General features: G+C 40.5%; 1 pseudogene; it reads right to left on the bottom strand.

The window, feature by feature from the left end:
• LOC116470540 (keratin, type II cytoskeletal 8-like) overlaps positions 1-18,511 on the bottom strand; it is an 82,940-nt pseudogene that overhangs the window by 26,843 nt on the left and 37,586 nt on the right.

The following is an 18,511-nucleotide window of genomic DNA, read 5'->3' as shown; positions in this document are numbered from 1 at the left end:
TCAGCCCTACCACCTGTTTTACAAATTATTATCAGTCAGGGATTGGGACTGGTTTGTCTTCAGGAAAGGCAGAACCAAAAAGAGGAGTTTTCTGGCCTAATTACTTGTTTTTTAAACAGGCACACCAACACATTTTGCCTACAAATTGTGATGCTTTGATATGCAGTAAAATTATTTTTACTCTGTAGTAATTTTAGATTGAGCCATTTATCACAGAACATCAAGGGTTGTCTTAAAAAGATAAAATGAATTGTGCCTCAATTGCCTAAAATTGCCTCAAGTGCCTTAATTTCCTAAAAATGAAGGTTCCTTGTTTGTATTTAGCATGAGGATTACTCATGCAAACACTTAGTCTTCCTCACTGGGTGATTCTAAGCCCCTTAAGGTTAGGATTCCTGCCACACTCAAGACACACACACACACACACACACACACACACACACTCACACACACCATCTAGCCCAATGTCATGGACATAGTAAATACTCAGTATATCTGAGAAATTAATAATTCAAGTTCCCTACCTTGTCTTTTTCTTTAGCGTGTGCTAGATATTGTACACAATTCCAATGCCCGGTTAATTTTATCTTTCTGGTAATAGCTTGTTAGATTTGTGCAATTATAGAGCCCACAGGCAGCTTCAAGGTTTATTTGATGCACCTCTTTATTTCACAGATGAGAACACTGAGCTTATATGGAATTAATAAGAGAGTTGTCTAAAGTCATGCAACTAGGGAGTAGCAAATCTGGAACTAGTCTCATTCCTGAGTTCCAGTGACCTCTTCTCTGAATCACACGGAACTGTCTCCTATCAGAGCAATCTAACTGGAGGTTAACATGCAACCCTTGAACCTTGCTATATATCTGTTTATTTCCTAGGATACATCCTTTTTGCCTTTAAATGGAAAATATGAATATTTGTCCAAGACATACATGGAACAATCTGAATATCCCCAAAGAATGTCATTCATTAAAAAACACCAACAACATTTGGCATTACCACAACAAATGATGAAGAGAGAGAAAGTCCTTGGAATTTTTCTTAAGTTGATCAGTGCAATGATTTCTTAGCCAAATTTACTATCTTACACATAATTTGCATTAAATACAAAGACAGGAGTAAATAAAAAATAATTAATACATTGGCTTCATCTAGTCTTTCTGATACCTTGATTGAGAATTAACTTTGCCAGACTCTATGTGGAACAGACATAAAGAAACCGGTTTTCATTCTCAAAGAAGTAACGTGAGATTTGATTGCTCATACTCTGTGAAGCACGTAGGGACATTCATCACAGCCCACTAAAGAAAGAACGACTTTTGCATTGCCACACCTTAAATGCATAATAGCAACTGAACATTAAACATTTCAGTGTTTAAGTAACTGATAAGCTCCTCCTACTCCCCAAAGTGTTTAACTGAGAAGATAGAAAAACAAAACATGTTTTCAACTATAGTTATAATAATTATAAAAATCAAAGACAAGCCGCCAGAGCCCCTTAAGCTGGATATCACAGACAAAGCAGACAGTCCTCTGATGAGCTATGATGTGATCCTTGTGCTGCTAAGCTTTAAGAGGAATGATGGAGTTCACGAGCTAGGAAAGTTTGCTGTGAAATTCCTCAACTTAGGGAGAGAGGAATGTCAACAGGAACAATGAAGTCTCTAGGAAAACCAAGAAAATAATTTTCACTCCCAGATATGTTTCTTCTTTTGGAAATCCCAACAAACCTGAAGAGGGAGTTTCTTGTGGAATTCAGAAGAGGTGGTGATAGCAACAACCAGGTACAACTAATGCACTGCAGGTGTTAAAAATCTACCATGCCCTACTTATGTATTGATTTGAAATCAATATAATTGATTTAGTCAGCTCTCTGACCCAGTGAATTCAAGGCAACCAAAATAGCAAATGCAGATAGCTACACGAATGTGATCATTCTTATTTAAATAAGCTACACTGGAAAATAAAAATAGCAGCAACTATAAAAATGAAAATAACGATGGCTAATATTTGCTAAGACCCTGTCTCAGTTGTTCCCTCTGGATTATATGTTGCATTTAATCCTTACAATACCCCCTCTGAGATAGTATTATCTGTCAAAACTCATGCTACTACCTTTTTCTGTTTGAATAAGCATTCTAAAGCACTCTATAGGTAATCTTTTCCAAGGCATTAAGCATATTCTGCCTTGATTTCTGAGTTATGTGCTTGCTTATCTCTTTTTCCTGATTATAAACACCTTGAGAGCAGGAAGCATAACAGCAAAATAACAGTGCTTGCTATTTAAGTGAGAATCAACAAATATTTACTGGATTGAACTGAATTAATTTGCATTGAAATGTAGATTGCAAATGTGCAGGAAAAATCCAAGTTACATGGGAGTTAATTAGCAAGTCACTGCTCAAACTCCAGGTGTTTATATCAATTACTAGAACATGGATATGGTTTTAAATTTAAGCCAATTTGCTCTTTCTACATTTCTATTCTACCATAATTTGAAAGTTTGTCAATATCATCAACTATTGCTATCCTGTTAAAGGACAGGATGACTAGACTATCAGGGTATGAAATGAGGAGCAGACCCCAAAGCATATAATTCCATGTAGCCAGATATTGCTATGCAAGATTATTGATGCAGTAATTAATGCAAATATCACAGGTCATGGGAAAAATTTATTATACTGAATTCATTAAAATGTTACTCTAACAAGCATTTTTGATGTTCTCTCTCTTATTTTTACTTTCATTTTGTAGGTATTGTCCTGGATCATAGTTTTTAATGACTTTGTGTCATAAAATATAGTTTGCTTTGGACTGCATTGAAAAGGTGGATGATTAATTTGTTGTCAGAGAAACATACACAAGGAATAAACGTAACTTTCTTAGGAACTTAACTGAAGCACACTGCTGCTCAATGCTGCATATGCTGTATCCACAAGTCATTCTAGTCATTTTCTGTCACATACTGCAACAATCTTCTGAAAAGATATTTACTACTACTTTTTTCTTAATAGTTTTAGATAAAGAGACCTGCATAGGAAGTGTTGATATTGTTATCCTAAGGTCAATAATTACATCATTTTTGGAGCTAATGTTAGAATTATGAACTTTTATTTTGTACATAACTACAGGTCATAGAACAATTTACAGGAGTGTGAAACTTCTTGTAGCTACTTATATAATCTGTTTCCATTTTCTATTACCACTATTTCTAATTTGGGAGAAAAATTATTCAGAAATTTACTACTTAACTGGAAAATCTTTTTTTTTTTTTTTTCTGGCAGAGATACCTGAGGTTTTATTTTGGAAAAAAAAAAAAAAAAAAAAAAGGAACTAAATTGTTTTGCAGCTGGAGAAATAATAGACAAGGGGGGTCCCCAGGCAGTAAACTCCCGGGCAGGTGAGCTGAGGGCTAGGGCTGAGCCTCCGGTGGGTCCCCCGTTCCCTGTGCTACTCTGCACAACGGTCTCCCTCCCAGGCTCTGGGGCAGCCGCAGGAGGAGTAGGCTGGGAGGGGCTTCCGCACCTGTCACTTGGGCAGGACGTCAGGACATCAGAGGAGTCAGACACCAGCTTCCCACCGCGTGTCTCAATCTTCTTCACAACCACGCCCCTAGTGGAGCCCGTGCGGCTGAAGGAGCTGGATTCCCGCGCCAGAGCCAAAGCTGGAGCCCAGGCGGTAGCTGCGGCTGGGAGTTGTGAGGCCCCCATAGGCGGAGCTCAGTCCTCTTGCATTGCCGCTGGTGGTCTTCCTATGGATGAATACTCATGTTCTGCATCACAGACTCCAGCCAGCTCTCCTCGCCCTCCAGCAGCTTCCTATGGGTAGCAATCTCAATGTCCAGGGCCAGCTTGACGTTCAGCAGCTCCTGGTACTCACGCAGCTGCCGCGCTATGTCCTACTTGGCCTGCTGCGGGGCAGCCTCCAGCTCCGACAGCTTGCGGTTGGCATCCTTAACGGACAGCTCCCCACGCTGCTCGGCATCTGCGATGGCAGCCTCCAGGGAAACTTCTGGCTTTTGAGGCCCTCAATCTCAGCCCGAAGCCAGCTAATATTCCGGTTCATCTCAGAGATCCGAGTCTGTGCGCTGCAGGTCATCCCCATGCTTCCCAGACAGCGTCCGCAGCTACTCATACTTGATCTGGTACATGCTGTCAGCCTCAGCCTGGCTGCGGTTGGCCATCTCCTCGTACTGCGCCTTTACCTCAGCGATGATGCTGTCCATGTCCAGGGAGTGGCTGTTGTCCACGGACAGCACCACAGATGTGTCCAAGATCTGGGACTGCAGCTCCCGGATCTCCTCTTCATATAGCTGCCTAAGGAGGCTGATCTCGTCAGTCAGCCCTGCCACACGAGACTCCAGCTCTACCTTATTCATGTAAGCTTCATCCACATCCTTCTTGATGAGGACAAATTCATTCTCCATCTCTGTCCGCTTATTGATCTCATCCTCGTACTTATTCTTGAAGTCTTTCACCAGCCCCTGCATGTTGCCAAGCTCCGTTTCCAGCTTCAGCTTCTCGTGGCCTAGAGTCTCCAACTGCCACCTAAGGTTGTTGATGTAGCTCTGGAACATGTTGTCCATGTTGCTCTGAGCCGTCTTCTGCCGCTGCAGGTGGCTCCACTTGGTCTCCAGCATCTTGTTCTGCTGCTCCAAGAATCGTAACTTGTCTATGAAGGAGGCAAACTTGTTGAGGGTCTTAATCTGCTCCTTCTCCTGGGTGCGCACGGCCTGGATGTTGGGATCCACCTCCAGGTTAAGGGGACTCAGCAGGCTCTGGTTGAACGTGAGGGTGGTGAAGCCTCCCATGCCGCTGGCCCCACCATAGCCTCCACTCAGGCCACCCAGGAAGCTGCTGCTGCTGCCCACTCAGGAGAAGCTCAAGGAGCTGATGCAGGCACTGGGCACACTAGTGTAGGAGCAGCTGCTGAAGTCCCGGGGGCCAGAGGTGGACACCTTGTAGGACTTCTGGGTCACCCTGATGGACAAGGTGGAAGCAGGAGTGGAGGCAGGCGGGTGGGCTAAACCAGACGGAGATCCCAGAAGGAGCAGAGAGGCTGCTTCTTGGTGGAAAATCGTTTTATACTTCAGGATTTGTATTCCAAAATATCAGTAGTTTTCAAAAATGTTAACTATGACCCAGATAAGAGGTAATATTACAGCGTGGCCAACACAAAAACAAACATATATAAAACATGAATCAAAAGCTTTATTACATAGTACCTATCCTTGCTATGCACCACTGATTTTGACATTTTTTGTTAAATACTATTTTATTTCATGTTTTAAAAATGCTTATCATAACACTAAATTAATTTCACAACCATTAATAATCACAACCTTCAAATTTTTTTAAATGTCATGAACATTAGAACGATTATATAAATTAGAAGTGAGCTATTCTTAAATATATCCTTTTCTCTAGAAATTCCCTACAGATTTCCAAAAACTGCCCCTTAGCACCTCAGCTAAATGATTAGATTTGTGGTTATAGACATGAATACTTCGCCTGTAAAGGTGATATAAGTACTTCATCTTTTGGGTGTGTGGTATGTTAGTTTTCATTCAGAGCTGTAGACCCAGACAACTGTTAGGTATGGGCACAAATACTGATATTTTTTCCTCCACAGAGATGAGAGTTCTTGAGAAAAACGGTGAAGTGCAAGATAGAAATAAAAACGAAGACTATGAGATGCAGCTGAATGAAGATAAAAGTAATAATTAATCTCTCCTTTCCCAGTTCCAGCAAATGGGATTATCTGGCCAGGTCAGTACCTATCTTGACAGAGAAAAGTGAAATTCTTTCTCAGACACCTGCTTGCAATTTCAAAGTAGAAATTAACAAACAACAAAATCACCGAACGAAACTATAAAGGAGAAATACTTTTATTCATTTTCTTAAAATTTTTATCTATAAATTCAGAGGATAATAAATTATTTAAACTGTTTAAATTATTAATTGCTCCCATGTTGCTGACACTGTGTAAAGATTAATTGTAATATTTGTTGAATTAAATTTATTAATAATATATGTCCAACTTATTAAATAATATTTTTAATGAATGAATAAAAATCTTCTAAGTCAAAGATTTACAAGAAATGTTTAATATTACTTGGTCTTCTAAAGTAAGGTTATATTTGAAAATATGTAAAGTCCAGTTTCACTAGTGTATTTGTTTTTTAGTTCATTCATATTTACCATCTGCAGTTATTAAATTATTCAACCAATTTATTCATTCCAATGTCTTCTTGCTTCTATTTCATTCAACTCCTAATCACCAGATGAGACAGTATTCTGGAAAACCAATATTTATTTCATTATTCTTCTACCTCATATATCCAGTGCCTTCTAGTTTATATCCAAGGCCCTAAAATTAGAAATAAAGGTTTCCCTAACCTAGATCTAGCCAATCTATCTCACCTAATTCCTTGCTGCACTGTATGTTCAACACTGTGGACAAATGGAAGCCAATGATAATCCTGAAAGACACACCCACGAACACCATAAATCCAAATGTTGAACTCACAAAAGATAAAAATCCTGACACCATAACTCTGCAAAAAGTAATTTTAAAAATATTTAAGGCCGGGCGCAGTGGCTCATGCCTGCAATCCCAGCACTTTGGGAGGCCGAGGCGGGTGGATCACAAGGTCAGGAGATCGAGACCATCCTGGCTAACACGGTGAAACCCCATCTCTACTAAAAATACGAAAAATTAGCTGGGCCTGGTGGCAGGCGCCTACAGTCCCAGCTACTCGGGAGGCTGAGGCAGGAGAATGGCGTGAACCCAGGAGGCAGAGCTTGCAGTGAGCCCAGATGTCACCACTGCACTCCGGCCTGGGGGACAGAGTGAGACTCTGTCTCAAAAAAAAAAAAAAAAAAAATTTAAAAGATATTTACGTTTTTAAAAGGAGATTTATTTGAGAAACATACCAAAACACAGCAGAACACTTCATAAGCCACTTTACCCAATAACATAAGCAATAATAACACAGATTTCAAGTATGAACATTCAGGTATACTGATAGTCACACTGATACAACAGTTATGAGCAGATGAACTATATTCATAAAAAAATAGGTCAAAAGCGAAATGTATGAATACCTACCACTATGGTTGTTAATAGTGTGTTTTAGGACTGCTGTCCTAAATACTGTGAGGGACGAACTAAGTCTTTTGACATGATTGATCGAAAACCAGAATGGGTCACCACTGTACCAATCACCCAAAGAGCCAAGATCTCGAAAAATTTTATCTTTCACAAATGCAGATATACAAAAATTGTCTTCATTTACTGAGGAAATTCCAGTGTGTTTACATACATGCTCCAATGCTTGCATTCGAAGTCAATGTTGTGATAATGCACTTTCATGGAATCATATTTACAAAAAATGCATAAAACAAATTAGAAATTTCTAGAAGTCTCTACCTGATTTATACTTCCAGTATTGGAAATGATGCAAAGATAAAATACATATCACAGAGAACTGCAAAAGAAAAAAAATGCTGAGAATGTAAAATACTGGGAAAAAAACTGAAAAAAAGAAAAAAACTCCAGAAAACTAAAAAGAAAATTTAGCATTTGAAAAATGTGTATTACAAGGATAGATTATGGGCAATTGCACAGAGATCGTTCATAAGAGCTGGCTGACTTTCACAACATTAACAATATTTTGAACCCTAGCATCACAATGAGTAGCTGATTTGTTTTCTTTCAGGACATGGCTTTTCTCAGACAAAATGTTCACCTTCACTTTCTGCATGGTGCTGCTCTTTTTGAAATGCTTCTATGATTTGATATACACAGACATGAAGATTTTCTATTACAATTTCCCATCTTCTGTGCCATGCTTCTGTGTTGTTTTGCATACACAGAAATCTATTCCACATGCAGTTATATACAGACCACAAATTTGGCAGAAACGATACTGGTGATCAAACAGCAACACCATTGCTTAAGTGTCTTCTTATCCTACCATCATATAATTATTTATGCATCAGTAAGCAACTTCATGATCTTCTTCAGGCAGCTTCAATTCATTAGAAGCTCCTGGAATATCATCAGCTGAAGGAAATGCCAACGCAGGCAATGACGCATTTTTAAACTGAAGTTCTCATTGTTGCTGTAACATGTGGCCAATCCTCTCATCTGAATTTTCTGCCAAATACATTGGCTGAATGGAAAAAAGCAAACTTTATTGGTAACACCTTGAAATTCACTTTTAAAGCCTTGATTGCACCTAGTTCTAAATCTGTCATTATAGCTTGGGGATTCAAGTGAAATTCATTTTCTTCTGCAAAAAGGCAGTAACCAGGTAACTGTTCTGCCTAACAATGCAACTATCCTGTGATTGTGATTTTCAGGATTTCAGACTTTAGCAATTTTAGGCTTTAGGAATATTGATCATTAGGAAACTTGATCTTTTGGGATCTTATGGCACTCAGGATTGTGTCTTTCAAGATTATGACCCAAACTTGAACAAATCTGTCCCTTTGAATATAGATGTATCTGTGTTTCTGCCTTAAGCAATATACATCCTTCTTTCAAGAAAGGCTTCTCATTGTCTCAGCACCCAGCCAAATCCCATCCTATACTTAGGGAGCAATTCAAGTCTTATCCAAACTCTCCTCAGGTCTTTGTATCCTGTGAGTAAAAATGGGGTTCATATTTCTGCATACCGTATTATTCTATAACTTCGTGACTTTAAAAAAAACTATTAATCACACTTCTTAGTATTTCTCTTTGTTTCTTGTATTAGGAATTTGGAAGAGGGTTGTCTGAGCAGTTCTGGCTCAACATCTCATGAGGCTGCAGTCAGATGTGGGTCAGGACACAGTCATCTGAAGACTGCGTGTGAAAGATACGCTTACGCACATGGATGGCAAGTGCCGGCTTTTGGTGGGAGGTCTGTTACCCTCCCTGTGGGCCTTTCCATAGGATGGTTTGGTTTTCCTTAAGACATGAAGTTTAGTTTCTCCCACAATCAAAAAAAAAAAAAACAAGGTGGAAGCTGCAACGCCTTTTATGTCCTAACCTCAGATATCATACACCATCACTTCCACAGTATTCTACTGGTCACATGGGTCAGCACTAATTAATGTATATGGGCTCTACCCAAGGATGTGAATATCAGAAGCCAAGGACTGCTGGGAGGCCTGTGGGAGGCCAGATACCACAGTTGTAATTGTAATAAAAGGACTCTCTAGGGCCTGCTTCTACCCACTATTTGAAATACCTGGAGTCCCTCAAAGTTTCCCTTTATTATTTCTAAAAGTATCTCATATGGACTGAAGCACAGAGTTCTCTCAAATACCACGCAATCACTGCCATTTTTTTCTCTCTTTTGGCTTCAGGCTTATAAAATCCCATGAAGGCCCATTTCTTCAATATCTGGCACAAATCCTGATCATTGTGACTGAATACGCGCTATGCACATGCCCCACTGGGCCAAATCCTCTCTGCTGGGCCAAACATGATGCGGTGCCCAAAGCTGCGAACCTTGGGCAGCCTCCCGTATGCTTGATGCCATCAGGTGGCAGGCACGCTCTGTTGTCTGTTCTCTGCACATGTAAGGGAGAATGAATCCCAGGGAGTCAGCCCACGTGGCGCAGTACATTATATGGTTATGGAGCTCCCAGTGATTTCAGAACTTTTGATAAGAGAGCCCTTTCATGTGTTACCTCAGTTTTCCTAGCACTTGACCTAAGTCGTTTCAAGCTGAAGGATGAGCTGAGTGATAGGCATTATTCTATATTAAAAACAGCTCTTCACTTCCAGTACCTATCATGTTATTGGGCATAGCAATGTGCCAAATTTCTTTCTCCCTTGTAATAGTTATTTCCCAAGAGGTTTGCTTTCTCATAAAAATCTGTCTCTATGAGTCCTAAAGTGCATTCAATTTAAGTTCAACTGGGACTCCAACTACACTCCTCCTGCTAATATCCTTAAAAGGTCTCTAGTCCCAGAAACGGAAAATCTTTTTTATTGGGATAAACAGAATCTTTTCCTAGGCTTGATTCTGAGGGATGCTGTTACCTACACAATAAATAGCCAAGAACCACCTGTGTAAAGACTTTCCAGAAGCTCTGACAGAAGTAGTATAATCAAGGTTGGTTTAACAACTCTTGTGAAAAGTTAATTTAGAATAGCTTTATCCGTTCCCTCACAGTATCACTTAAGGAAGCAAACAGACTAGTGATATAGTTCATAGATTTTGAAGAAAAACAGGCTGAAATTAAAAGCCCAGTTTGTCCACACAGCAGCAAAATACACTTGTAAGTTACTAAGTCTAATTTTCCTCATCTGATATCATATGGTTATCATAAGAATTACCTAAGACTGTTCAAGTCTGTGTTTAAAAATAAATCATAGGAACATTCACTGTTATCATTAGCATCCTAATAATTACTGATACTATCCCATAACAAGGCTTCTCAACATTCTGTAAAACCCTTTTGTAGCTTAGGGGCTAATAGTGGACTGAGGTCCAGCCTGTAGCTGATCTTCCAGGCCATACCATCAACAGTACCCTCTTTGTCCCCAGAGTCAAATTTTAATTTTGGATCTTCAGGACACAAGCAAGAGGGAGATTGAATCTCAGCTTACCTCCAGTCTTTATTATGGGAACTGGAATAGACAAAACTCTATTGTTAATATCAAATTTGAAATCAATTTGAAGCAATTTGAAAGGCAAGATCATGGAGTTTCTGACTACATTCCCTGCTCTGCACTTTCCTTCTTGGTGGTTGTCTTCCTTCCCCTGCCTTTCCTCAGAATTCATCAATCAAAATCTCCCTGGAACTAGGCTTCTCAAAGTACAGTCCCTACAGTACTTGTCACTTCAAGAAGGAAAGCATAATAGTTGAAATTAAGATTCCCAGGACCCACCTCTCTTTCTCTTTCTCTCTCTCTCTCTCTCTATATATATATGTATATATATATATGTATATACACACACACACACAAAACACACGTGTGTGTATATATATAAAACACGCACATAAATATATATATATAATGTGTGTGTGTGTGTGTGTGTGTGTGTTTTTCTCAACACACTTCTAAGGTGATTGATGTGCAGGGAGCTTGGATCCAAACTTTGAGTAGCACCACCCTACTGCACAAATAATTTGGGAGCCATGGAATCAAACCATCATTAATTAAGCCTCATGTTTAAAAGACCAGAAAAGCTAGGCTTGACATGGCTTACCATGTAAAACTGGACTTTTAAATTACTAAAATTTTGCTTTTGCTGTGGTCATGTGCCACAAGAAAAAATGGTATTAATGAAACAGTAATGAAATGGTTGTTCCAACTCACAGTTCTATAGGTTTATTACACAGAATATTAGGGAAAAACTTAATGATCAGCCACTAGTTTGGGTCATCTGAAAGTTACTTCCAGGATAGTGCCTTGAAATGCTGGATAACTTGGTAGCTGTTCCAATGATTAGTGCTTCCCCATCTTGGGTTTTGCCCATCTTTATGCTATAAATGACTTTCTATTTCTCCTCTATCAATTTGTATTAAGTATGGGAATCATACTTTCTTTCCTATTATCCTAGCCACCATTAAAATATTTTACTATAGCAACCATTTGCTTAGAGTGAACCTCATCTCACCTACTATTTCTATTACTGTCAATAAAAAAGCTTTTTTTCCACAATTACAAGCACAAATGTCCTACAGTCTGATATATCTTTAAAAATGGAATCCATATGGTTGCGGGGCCTTTTCCTTGGTTTAAAACACCTATGTACCCATCACCAAGCATTCCCCCACAATTGTAAGACATTCTTTGCCTTGATAGAGCAGATGTTATTCCCTATGGATCCTGTAGGCTTCAATCAACACACTTTTCTTTCTATTTTCCATCTCTACCTCCTTTTACATAATGCCTTGGTGGAAAGTTCCAGCTAGGGTCAAAACGTTCTTTGCCTAATGCTGGCAGGGACCCTCTGGTCTCCAGGGAAGACCATCACTTTTCCCTTGGGAACTAAACAGTCTTTTCTACTAGCTGCAACAATATTTCTAACCCAGTTTTCTATTGCTATGCCCAGGCTTGGGGATATATAAATAATCTGTGGCGATACACATTTTCTCTATGCTCATGCTATTATCTGTTTAATACAAGGCAGTTAGTTCTAATCTTTGGGTAGCAATTAGTCCATGCTATAAATAGATGCTATACTGGAATTACTAATTACCCAGAGAAACCCAAGGAATATAATTTCTGTTTCACAGAGCACACCAGCCTGAGGATTAAGAAAAATCATAATGGCAGTATATTATTTCTCTAATTTGGCTCCGTTTCATGACTGTGGAATTTGCAGGCTTCCTTTTCCTTGGTGCCCATACACAGAAACTTCTGAGCTCTCACATTGCCTCTGCCAGTCCCTCCTTTCCTACTTTGGCTCCGACACACTGTGGTGGCCCAGATGGCTTCTGTCTGTAAAACCCCTTCTAGGCCCCTCTCCATAGGCAGAAAAGGTAGTGCCATTTTACACTTATGCCCTCTGCAGTCCAAGGTACTCCAAGGGAAGCCCCTCTTCCTCATGATAAAGTTACACCCTGGGAGCACAAAGCAGAGCTGCTTTGTGGTCAGTATATCATCTCCCAGAAATTTTGGAATACTTGTCTTTTCTAGAAAACTTTATTTCATTTTTCCCAAAGCAGCTTTCTCCACATTCCTGTTTGTCCAGGCCAAGCAGTCCATTTAAGTAGAGCATCAAGCTGTGTTCACTCTTTTCTAACACTAGGACTTGACTAATGTAACAAATCTTTTTAGGAAGAGTTTATTCCCAGGATGCTTTTAAGTGCCCCATGCAAATGTATTCTCAGCATGTCCACTTTATCTGTGTCATAGGAATACACAGGTCCAACTTTTAGGGCGAACAGAGTTTTGCCTTATGCTCAGCTCTCCGCTTCTTCCACCTCTGCCTTTGCAGAGTACTCAAAATCCAACATTTGGTTGAAGGTACAGTGTTGAGTAAGGTACTAATTTTTTTATGAGACTTTAAGATGCTCAAGGCTGGTGTATTAGTTATCTATTGCTGCCTCACAAATTACCCCAAAATGTCATGACTGCAAACAACAAGCATTTGTTATCTCGCAGGCTCTGTGAGTCAGGCACCTGTGAGCAGCTTAGCTAGCTGGGTCTGTCTCAGAGCCTCTCATAAGGCTGCAATCAAGGTGTTGGCCAGGGATGCAGTTATCTCCAAAGTAAATTCAGAGACCTTTTTAAAAAAATATTTACAGTGTTATGCCAAATTAGATATTGATTACATATATCATAAAATTAATAAACTAAGCAGATTTTTCTACTTCATAATTCATGTCAAATTTAATAGTCTCTTCACTGATTCTTTGTACTGAGAATGGGCATTTTCATTTTCCCCCTCATTCTTTTTTTTTTTTTTTTTTTTGAGACGGAGTCTCGCTCTGTCACCGAGGCTGGAGTGCAGTGGCGCGATCTCGGCTCACTGCAAGCTCCGCCTCCCGGGTTCACGCCATTCTCCTGCCTCAGCCTCTCCAAGTAGCTGGGACTACAGGCGCCCGCCACCACACCCGGCTAATTTTTTTGTATTTTTAATAGAGACGGGGTTTCACCGTGGTCTCGATCTCCTGACCTCGTGATCCACCCGCCTCGGCCTCCCAAAGTGCTGGGATTACATCCCCCTCATTCTTAAGACTAATAGAGGACATTCTGTAATCTTCAGTTTCTTTGGTACCAAGAAGCTCTTATTTATTCCTTATACTTCTCAGCAGCTTTAATTTGGATAAATGTTTTCAGGATTTTTTTTTTTTTTTTCCAATTGCTTCCAACCTCACGCTCAGGTCATTGCTGACTCTAGACTGAAAACACCAGTTTCTCCTCAAATAAGTCTCCCCGTAAGAGTTGCTCGCAACATGGTAACTGGCTTCCCTCAGAGTAAGGGCTCAAAAAAACAGAGGCAGATAGAGAGAGACAGATACAGACAGATGGAGAGAGAAACAGAAACAGAGAGACACACAGAGAGAAAGAAAGAGAAGGAAGGAGATGCTCAGAATTCCTATGCCTGGTTACATGGATTTTGTGTATGTGATTTTTTTCCATTGTAATTTGACAATATTTCAGGATAGAGTCATTTTATAGTGTTTATTAGGAAATTCTAATGAGTATTGGGCTCAAGGAGAACTCTTTGGAAATGGCATGTGACAACTATGTGACTATTAATTCATTGAATTCATTGCCATTACACTGAACACAAAATAATAAATATATCCAAAGTAATTGGCTGTTTAAAATCACGTTTGCAAAACAGCCTGTGGTTAAACTGCTTGTTAACTTGGCAGTGGCAAAATAGGACAATTTTATACTGAAGTGGTTTTTATAAAAGGTCTCTGCCAGAACTAAGGACTTTCCTGGAAATGATTTGTAAAAGGCTTTGCATAAAGACATACTGCAAATGAGGCCACCAACTTCATATTTCTATACTCATTCTTTATTGTTGTAAGCTGAATAATACCTGCACCCCCCCAACCCCAGAGATGTCACATTGTAATCCTTGGAATCTGTGGCCTTATATGGAATACCTACAATGAAGAGGTGGCCTTACATGGTAAAAGAGGCTGTAGACATGATCAAATTAAGGGTCTTCAGATGGGGAGATTATTCTGGATTATCTGAATAGGCCCAGTGTAATCACAAGGGTCTTTATAAGAGAAAGAGGTGTGGCCAGGCGCAGTGGCTTATGCCTGTAATCCCAGCACTTTGGGAGGCCAAGTCAGGCAGATCATGAGGTCAGGAGTTCGAGACCAGCCTGACCAACATGATGAAACCCCATCTGTACTAAAAATACAAATATTAGCTGGGCATGGTGGTGTGCACCTGTAACCCCAGCTACTTGGGAAGCTGAGACAGGAGAATAGCTTGAACCCAGGAGGTGGAGGTTGCAGTGAGCCGAGATTGTGCCACTGCACTCCAGCCTGGGTGACAGAGTAAGACTCCGTCTCAAAAAAAAAAAAACAAGAAGAGAGAGGTGTCTCAGACTGAGAAAGATGACCAGGTGGTGACACAAGCAGAGGGACAGAAAGAAAGAGATTTGGAGATGATGTACTGCTGACTTTGAAGATGGAGGAAAGGAGCCACAGCCAGGAAATACTATGATGTCCAGAAGCTAGCGAAGGCAAGTAGATGGATTCTCCCCTAGAGCCTCTAGAAGGAACCAGCCTTGCTGACACCCTGACTTTAGTCCAATGAGACTGATTTTTAACTTCTGGCCTCCAAAATGGTAAGAGACTAAATTCATGTTGTTTTAAGCCCCCAGGTAATTTGTAGTAACTCATTCCAGCAGTAACAGGAAACTAATATAGTTATAAAAGAAATAGTGATGAGTCTGTCAGCATTTTTAGAAGTATTCCATGATAGGTTAAATGTCTTGAAGCTTTTTTAACAAACATGTAGCCAACCCAGTTCTCCAAATACAGAGAGAGGCATCATTTCCACATCATGAAAGAGCTAGACTAAGAGGACGTTCCTCCCCAAGAGGACCTCTCCCTCTTCCAGGTGGAGCTGGGGCTGGGAGCAGAGCCTGAGCATCAGCTGGGATACAGATCCTCTACCAAGGGACACAGAAGGGGAGAAACCCTGGCAGCAACTGTTCCCTGGGATCCCCATTGGGCAGAGCCCAGGGACTGCAAGCATCATCGTTTCCATAGCAACCAATGGATTTTTTTTTTTTTTGAATATTATACGGTGGCTCTATTCCTGCAGAAAATTGGGATTATTCACCCATTTCTACAAAGAGGTATAAATTAAGAAATATGAAACATATCCATGTCTCCCATGGCCCAAGTTATGCACTCCAATCCTTCCCTGAACTTTTCATTACATGCTGAATTGACCATGAAATGAAATTTCAAACAAGGTTCTTAGAGCTCATGCTAGATTATTTGTAAGACAAAAGTACTTATTTTACAAAATATGTATACCTCTCCCACAAATATTCCATATAATTTCAGAATCAAAACTAATTAATGAGACAAAGTTTTAACATATTTCTAGCCACTGTGGCTTTGTTTTATTTAGAAGACATTTTACTATAGCATTTACAGAACCACTTGTGCATGGGAGATGAATAGTTGGCAGACCTCCTTCTTACAGAAAAAGAAGTCTTCAAGGGGACTTAGTAAAAATCTCAGAAATGAAATTGTGTGATAGAGCATTGGGGGAATGCCACTAACTGCTGGGGAGTGATGCCGGTGGGCAGAGGGCATTTTCAGCTCATAATTGGGTTTCAATGGCGTGGCTTGGGAGGCTTAACTGAAGAAAAGACCCAGGGCTCAACAGGCAAAAAAAAAAAAAAAAAGAAGTCTAAATGCTAAAAGTAGTGATGTGTACACTGCCTCCAGCTGCCTACCCCTTCTTCTAGCTGACCCCAAAGAGGGGCTCACTGGCAGGGAGGGCTGCTGTGCCTATCCTGCGGCAGGGCAGGCACTCCAAGTGAACACTCCCAGCATGAACACTACTACGTAAACTAAAAAAGATTTCTGTAATTTAATGCTCAACAAGAATCTGGCAGAGCCTTGTCCTAAATCCCACGGCACTCTATTCCTTAGTCTTCAAGGGTAAGGAGAAGCCCCTGGTGACTCCACAACCTCCCATGATCAACCATATTAAGCTCAAGTCTCTGCCAACAGCACCTACCTACAGAAAGACCTGTCCCTATATAAGTGCCCTCATGAGGCTGGACTCAGGGGGCCATAATGCCTGTCCACCAAGAGTTTTCCACATTTTCCCTGGTCCTCAGTGTCTCCATACTGGACATCCATGATATCATCCTCATCTGAAGGATCTACAAGCTAAACTTCTTTGAGCATTGCTGTCAACACTGCCTGCAACTATGAAGGAATGCCATCCCCAGTTCTTCTCTTCTTTGACCAGCCCACTGCAGGGCAGATGCCCCGCCTCCCAGAGGGTATGTTCACATACTCCCCCTGCATCTGGAGAGTAATCACATGATAGACCTAATAGTGATACAGAATTTTGGGGTTTTTTTTTTTTTTTTTACCAGATTCAAGGACCTCTGAAGACACATAGCTCTACCCTCTGCAAACACAACTGGAAAGGGGTCTCAGGCCCTCTGTCACTTCAACTCTTCAAAACCTAGAGAGCTTCATCTATGCAAAATAGCCACAGCCCAATGAGATAACCAAGGGAGAGTCCCCATGTTCCCCATGAGTCCCAGCACCTGAGCCTACTGAGCCCGGGGATACATAAAACACCTATATCGAATAAAACAGTTCAGACTTCCAAAACCATCAAAATAAAGAAGACACTCTTACGGATTTTTCCCACATAGTTTGAGTAGATTTTCATGTAGTTTTCATGCAACCTCCAGGTAACTTTAATTGAATGAAATACTATCTTACCTCCTGGTCCATGGCCACATCTAAAACTTAAATGACATTTTAACAGAGTGGATTGATTTCACCTCCCTCAAATCTCTTGTTCAGGCCACTCACTCACTCAAGCTATACTGAGACATGTATATTCAGGACCATGAACATCGAATTTCTGCCTTGCAGTGTTAGTGTAGAGATTTACATGCTTGTGGGCAAGTTACTAAGAGTTCTGAATGTGAAAACACCAAACAATCAAGGATGTCCAGTGGTTCTTGGATTTGCATTAAGTGACCACCTTAAGTGCTCAATTTATCATGCAACTCACAGGTTCTTCTGAAAGGAAAGAGATTTATTATGTATCTACTCAAAGACAAAATATTTGAGTAATTGGAATCCCTGTCTGCCTGATTTTATTCTACTCTGATCCAATCCAGGACACACAAGATGAAACTGTTTGCCCCAACATCAGAGTGGAGGCCATTGTATCTCCTCACTAGTGAAGGTAAACATTGGGCCTGCATCTTCAAGATATTGGTCTCAGACCTAGACAACTGCCTTATGAGAAAGAAAGAGTTTCTGGTCATTAGAGCTGCCTTTGAGACATTAAAGTCAGATGGTCTTTCATGGTGGCACAATCTTATCACTGCAGCCTTGAGTACCGAGGCAAGGGCAGACACACTGAGTCCACTGCTGGGTAAGATGGGAATAATTTTTAAATACTTCTACTCTCAAATTATTTATGGGTCAGAATGCATAAACCATCATGGAAAAGCAAAGTTTCACAAGAGACAAAACAGAGTGGAAGAGGTTGCCCTACAGTCCCCATTTTCTCAATATAATATCCATGGAATATTATGGCTGCTTGCCCTCCTGGCCAGGGACAGAGATGAAAGCACAAGGGCTAATAAAACTTCTTGCTGTCACTGCTTGTTCCCAGATGATATGGTTTAGCTGTGTCCCCACCCAAATCTCATCTTGAATTGTAGCTTCCATGATTCCCACGTGTCGTGGGAGGGACCTGATGGGAGGTAATTGAATCATGGGGGCAGGTCTTTCCCATGCTGTTCCTGTGATAGTGAATAAGTCTCACGAGATCTAATGGTTTTATAAAGGGGAGTTTCCC

This window comes from Hylobates moloch, unplaced genomic scaffold (genome assembly GCF_009828535.3).
Source record: "Hylobates moloch isolate HMO894 unplaced genomic scaffold, HMol_V3 SCAFFOLD_6, whole genome shotgun sequence".
In the NCBI taxonomy this organism is placed as follows: Eukaryota; Metazoa; Chordata; class Mammalia; order Primates; family Hylobatidae; genus Hylobates; species Hylobates moloch.
Note: the sequence above shows the minus strand (reverse complement) of the source record. Positions and strands in the feature narration are given on the sequence as shown.